Below are 7,242 nucleotides of genomic sequence, written 5' to 3' on the forward strand. Positions count from 1 at the left end.
TTCGTGCCCCGGTCCGGGAAGATCCCACATGCCGCAGAGCGGCTGGGCCCGTGAGCCATGGCCGCTGAGCCTGCGCGTCCAGAGCCTGCGCTACGCAACGGGAGAGGCCACAACAGTGAGAGGCCCGCGTACCGCAAAAAAAAAAAAAAAAAAAATCAAATCGGACTCAGTTGTCTTCCTCAAGGAGTTAGGGAGAAATTCTATCTCAATCAGGTTTTTTTTGTTGTTTGTTTTCACTCCCCTCTCTCCTTGCTGGAGTCACATAGAACTCCCAAGTTCACCCAGTCCTGGGAGCTCAGGGAAGGGCTCTAGACTTCAGGCTGGTGTGGTTGCTCACTGTGAGAGGCTTGATGTGCTAGCCTCAGTGGTCCTCCTGTCCACAGCCCCGAATGTTGTGGCTCACAGCTCAGTCCCCAGCCTGGGTCCACACAGACATCCTGTCACTCTGGGGTCTGGGAGGGAGTCAAACACCGGCCCCAAGGTGGTCAGAGCCAGGCACCTCTCCATCCCCCAAGGGTAGGGAAATCCCACTTGCTGTAGGGGTTGGGAATGATTGCCTTCTCCCTCATCTTTTCAAATCTACACCCACTACCCACCCACATCATCTAGATCTCTGCCTTTGAGAGCCTAGATTTTCCAAAACAAAAGTATTTTAACTCTCCAACGGGGGAAGAGATGCTCAGTCATCTTAAACCTACAAAGGAAAAATGCCTGTCATGCTTTGGTGGTGTATCAACCAACAAGCAGGAAACCAGCCCCAACTCTGAATGAGGCAATTCTGACAATAAATCACACTGCTGCATGAAGTCCTCACGATTTGACTCCAGTCCAACTTTCCAGGAACATCTCTGAGCATTCCTTCTCATGTTTGTAATACTCTTACTTTCTCAAATATCTTTTCTCCCCTTCTCCACCTGGCTCACTCATACTCATCCCTCAAGGTCATTGGAATCCTCAAGAAGGTGCCAGGGCTCCAGTTTGGCATTTGTAATTCTCTTGGCCTTTCTTTCATGGTTATAAGCCTCACACCAGTATCACAAACAGGAGTGCGACAGTAAGCTCTCCTCTGCATTTGTCTCTTCCATGGGAAGGAAACCACTTCCCAGAACCCCCCCAGCAGCCTTCCCTTCATGGCTTACGGGCCAGAACTGGGTCACATGGTCACCCACAGCTGCAGGGGAGGTTGGGGAAACCAGTTCCTGACAAAGCTGAGTAGAATTGCCATCATTAGTTTAGACATATCATGAGTTATGCCCAGACTGGAAACACAGCTGCCTCACCTCTCCAAAAGATGAGTACCCCTAACGGGGAAGAAGGAAGGAAATGGCTATTAAAGTCTACCACAGAGATCCTGTTCCATGAATTATCCCTTCTTCCCCAATGACATGACAAGAACTCTTACTCTCTGTTTGCCCCTTCTTCCACAGAAGCAGGATTTTTAGATAAAACCAGAATAAGGTTTGCCTTTCCTGGCCTCCCTTGCAGTTGGGTGTAACTGTGTGACCAATCTCTGAGAATGGGTTGGAAGGGGGGGGAAATGAATGGAACCACCAGGTGTTCAGGAGAAAGTCATGTCTTCCTTTTCCCTCTTCCCAATGGCTGAAATGTGGCTGGAGTAGGAAGTCATCTCAGACCAACTGGGCAAGGACATGATAAACACAGAGAGAAGGATCTAGGCTTCTGAAGATTCCCAGAGCAGGGCTGGCCACTTACTTAGGCTCTTACATGAGAGAGGGAAACTATAAACTCCTATCATGTTTAAAGCACTGTTATTTTGCAGCCAAACTTATATCCTAATAAACACAATTGCCTCCAATCCTCTGCCTGTAAGCATGCCAAAGTCTCTCCCAGCTCAAACAATCTCTCCTTTGACCCTGTGTCTCTCTCTGATTTACATTCAGGCTTTGTGTTAGGGCAAGCAACAGATACTGTCTCTTGGCTGATTTAAGCAGAAAAGGCATAGCTCACAGATGTGTGGAAAGGACCAGTTATCTATTGCCACAATGATGCTACATAAACAACCACAAAACCTCAGTGACATGTAACAATGAACAGTACTTAGTTCACAAGTCTGTGGGGTTCAGCTTATCTGGGGCTAGGCTGAGCTGGGCTGATTTCAGCTGGACTCACTCGAGTGTCTGGGGTCAACTGTTGGTTGGCTAGACAGTTTTGTTGATTTTGGCTGAGCTCATTCATATGCCTGAGGGTCAACTGGCTGTTGGCTGATCTAGGATGGCCTCAGCTGGGATAACTCAGGGAGACTTGGCCTAGGGCCACATGTTTCTCATCATCCAACAGGCTACGCTAGACATGTTGTAATGGCAATGGCAGAGGACAACAGTGAGAGTGCTACAGATTGAATGCTTTTGTCCTCCCCAAATTCATACATTGAAAATCTAATGCCCAATGGGATGGTATTAGAAGGAAGGGCCTTTGGGAGGTGATTAGGTCATGATGGTGGAGCCCTCCTGAATGAAGAGAAATTCCCAGAGAAATCCCTTGCTCCTTCCACTATGCGAGGACATGGCAAGAAGTTGGCAGTCTGCAACTCGGAAGAGAGCCTTTGCCAGAATCCGGCCATGCTGGCACCCTAATCTTGGACTTCCAGCCTCCAGAACTGTGAGAAATAAATTTCTGTTGTTTACAAGCCACTCAGTCTGTAGTATTTTGTTACAGAATCACAGACTAAGACAGAGAGCAAGTGCAGCCACCCGAGTGCTTTTCAAACTTCTGCTTGTGTAATGTTTGCGAACATCCATTGATCACAGAAAGTCACAATAGTCAGTCCAGAGTCAGAATGAGAAGGTCCCATGGGACTTCCCTGGTGGTCCAGTGGTTAAGACTCTGTGCTCCCAATGCAGGGGGCCCCGGGTTCGATCCCTGGTCAGGGAACTAAATCCCACATGCTGCAACTAAGACCGAGTGCAGCCAAATAAATAAATAAATATTTGAAAAAAAAAAAAAAGAATGAGAGAAGGTTACACAAGATAATATGGATGCAGGGAGAGGTGAAGAATTGGGGCATGAATGCCATCAGTCTACCACACCACATTCAGAGGTTTTGCTTACAGGATGGTAGCCAATATCACACCACAGGGCTGGGCCACTGAAGACACTGCTGCTGCCAGCAATGAGCATTTGATGCCATAGTTACACTGAGAGAGAGGCCTTCTAGCACCAGACTCTAGATGTTGCTGTTGCCAGAGCTATTCCCCCAAACTGGGTGTTGCTGTCACAGCTGGCACTGCCCACCAAGAATGGATTTTCTTGTTCTCTTTTTTCTTTGCCTCATAAGCTCCTCCTGATTCAAAGTCTAGTTTGGGAAAATTTTATTAGCAGAGCCTATGACATGTGCATATGACTTAGTTCATTAGGAAGGATGGAAAACTAAGTAGCTGCCACTTTTAGCTGCAATACTGGTAGGTGAGCTCTGCTTCCCACAAAGTTTCATAGAGTGAAAAATTCTCCATACAGGGGAAAGGGGTTTATATTACAGGCAACTAAAGAACTAAAACAGAACAACAGTGATGAGAGGGAGGAAGAGGAGGAAACTAGCCTCTCAATCTCTTCACAGCTAAGCTTCTTCTTTCTCTCTCTCTCTCTCTTTTTTTTTTTTCAGGCTGCACCACGTGTCTTGTGAGATCTTAGTTCCCCAACCAGGGATTGAACCCACGCCCTTGGTAGTGAAAGCACAGAGTCCTAACCACTGGACTGCCAGGGAATTCCCCCACAGCTAAGCTTCTTGAAAGAGTACACCTAGCTGACTTTTCTCTTCTACTTTTCTTCCATTCCACTTCTCTAATAATCAGTTATGGCCACACTAATAATGCAAAACCCAGTGGTTTGCAACCACAAGCATCTATTTTTCTCACTCTTGCTTCAGGCTGCAGATCAGCCTGAAACAACTAAATGCTCACCAGTAGTAACATAGATAAACTGTGCTATTTATAAAATGGAATGTTATACAGCAGTGGAAAATGAGGGTAAATCTCAAAACCATCCTGTTGGAATCAAGCAACAGGAGAATGGATACCATACAATATCATTAATATAAACAATACTTTACTTCAGGTTACAAACGTAGGTTGAAAAATATAAATACACAGAGGATGATTAATGCAAAATTCTGCACAGTGGTTACACCTGAAGGGGGGAGAAAGGGGAATGCCCAGAGCAAGGGACCTCCAAGAGGCGTCTAAGGTACTGGTGATGTCCTGTTGTTGCATAGTGTGGGGAGTGGGTACATGCAGGCAAGTGTTATTTTTTTATTTTTAATTTTTATTTTATTTATTTATTTATGACCGTGTTGGGTCTTCGTTTCTGTGCGAGGGCTTTTCTCTAGTTGTGGCAAACGGGGGCCACTCTTCACCGCGGTGCGCGGGCCTCTCACTCTCGCGGCCTCTCTTGTTGCAGAGCACAGGCTCCAGACGCACAGGCTCAGTAATTTTGGCTCACGGGCCCACTTGCTCCGCAGCATGTGGGATCTTCCCAGACCAGGGCTCGAACCCGTGTCCCCTGGATTGGCAGGCAGATTCTCAACCACTGCGCCACCAGGGAAGCCCCAAACGTTATTATTATTCATCAAACTATACATATTAATTTTTTAAAATTAATTAATTAATTAATTTTATTTTTGGCTGCGTTGGGTCTTCGTTGCTGCGTGGGCTTTCTCTGGTTGTGGTGAGCGGGGGCTACTCTTCGTTGTGGTGCACAGGCTTCTCACTGCGGTGGCTTCTCTTGTTATGGAGCACGGGCTCTAGATTTGCGGGCTTCAGCAGTTGTGGCACGCGGGCTCAGTAGCTGTGGCTCGCGGGCTCTAGAGCGCAGGCTCAGTAGTTGTGGCGCACGGGCTTAGTTGCTCCGCGGCATGGGGCATCTTCCCAGACCAGGGCTCGAACATATGTCCCCTGCATTGGCAGGTGGATACACATTAGTTTTATACATTCTTTCGTGTATTTGGTATATTTAACATCCCATGAGAAAAACCTACTAAAGGTGAGGATATGAAGCAATGGAAACTCACTCATTGCTGTGAGGACCACTATAAATTGGAAAAACCATTTCAGAGAGCATTTTGCAGAGTCTAGTTAAGTGGAAACTGCATATTCTGTGATCCTGCAATATTTTTCTTGGGTGTCCCTAGGCGCCTTAAAGCAATGGGTTTTTCAAACTTTGTGACAACCGCTTACTAAGAAATACATTTCACATTACAATCAAGTACACATAAACGCACACAATCACATGTATGTATAAGTGTGTATAAAGTTGAAATAAAAATTTTGCACAACAATGCCTTTTCCTATTACATGTAACACGATCTGATCTTTTCTAATCCTGTCTATTTTTTTAAATTGAGATATAATTGACACATTATGTAACTTTAAGATATAAATGTTCCTGTCTATTTGATTTCATTAAAGGTCGCAACCTTTAATGTCAACTCACTAATAGTTGACAAACTGTACTTTGAAAAACACCACAGTAGAGAAAATTGTGCACATGGTAAATGTGTAAAAGAATGTTAATTGAGCACTGTTCAAAATAAAAATAACTGGCGATGACAATTGAGGAATATTTACATAGTGGAACACAGTAGGGCAGTTAAGACGAACAAACTAGAGCTCCTTGTGTCAACAGAATGCAGCGTGAAAAAACCCAGTTGCTGAAGCATATGTACAGTGTGTTGCTTTTATAAAGTTTCAAAACATGAAAAACATGTTTATAGATTCGCACATATATAGTAAAAGTCGACAACATGGATGAGAGTGGATCCTGGTTTCCACTGGAGAAGGAGGGGAATGGGATCAAGGCGGGGCAAAATGGGGACTTACAAGATTTTTTGTTTCTTAATCTTGTTATTTATTCTTTATTCTTTTTTTTTATTTTTTGGCCACTTGGCTTGCAGGATCTTTTTTTATTTTTTTTTGGCTGCGTTGGGTCTGTTGCTGCGCGCGGGCTTTCTCTAGTTGAGGCGAGCGGGGGCTACTCTTCATTGCGGTGCATGGGCTTCTCATTGCAGTGGCTTCTCTTGTTGTGGAGCACAGGCTCTAGGAGTGTGGACTTCAGTAGTTGTGGCACGCGGGCTCAGCAGTTGTGGCGTTCGGGCTTAGTTGCTCCGCGGCATGTGGGATCTTCCCGGACCAGGGATTGAACCCATTTCCCCTGCATTGGCAGGCAGATTATTAACCACTGCGCCACTAGGGAAGTCCCGCGGCTTGCAGGATCTTAGTCCCCGACCCGGGACTGGACCTGGGCCTTCGGCAGTGAAAGTGTGGAGTCCTAACCGCTGTACAGCCAGGGAATTCCCTATTCTTTAGTCTTCACTGCAGGGTTGGCAAACTACTACCTGTGAGCCAAATCTGGTGCACTGTTTTCGTATGGTCTGTGAACTAAGAATGGTTTTTACATATTTTAATATTTGGGAAAAAAACTGAAAGAACAATAATTTGTGACGTGAAAATCATATAGAATCCCAATTTTTGTAGCGACAAATGAAGGGTTTTTTTTTTTTTAATTAATTAATTTATTTATTTTTGGCTGTGTTGGGTCTTTGTTTCTGTGTGAGGGCTTTCTTTAGTTGCGGCGAGCGGGGGTCACTCTTCATCGCGGTGCACGGGCCTCTCACTATTGCGGCCTCTCTTGTTGCAGAGCACTGGCTCCAGACGCGCAGGTTCAGTAGTTGTGGCTCACGAGCCCAGTTGCTCTGCGGCATGTGGGATCCTCCCAGACCAGGGCTCGAACCCGTGTCCCCTGCATTGGCAGGCAGATTCTCAACCACTACGCCACCAGGGAAGCCCCACAAATGAAGTTTTATTGGAACACAGCCTTGCTAGTTTTGCAAAGCCGAAAATTATTTACAGCCTGGACCTTTATAGAAAAATGTTTGCCACCCCCTAATTTATTATGTGACATATATTTCATAATAATAAAAAATATGGTAGCATTAGAGAAGAATTCTGGAAATAAAATGATGTATAATTCTACTATCTAACAAAATTTTCTAAATTTCTCCATGTTTTCTTCTACTCTGACAAAACCCATATATTTTTATTGAAATCTGGCAAAGACATTTTGCATTCTGCTTTTTCCCTGCTGTACCTCACTTCATAAACCTTTGTGATGCACAATGTAGCATTCAAATTTGCACGATTGGGCTTCCCTGGTGGCGCAGTGGTTGAGAGTCCGCCTGCCGATGCAGGGGACGCGGGTTCGTGCCCCGGTCCGGGAAGATCCCACGTGCCG

Source organism: Physeter macrocephalus, chromosome 18 (genome assembly GCF_002837175.3).
Source record: "Physeter macrocephalus isolate SW-GA chromosome 18, ASM283717v5, whole genome shotgun sequence".
In the NCBI taxonomy this organism is placed as follows: domain Eukaryota; kingdom Metazoa; phylum Chordata; class Mammalia; order Artiodactyla; family Physeteridae; genus Physeter; species Physeter macrocephalus.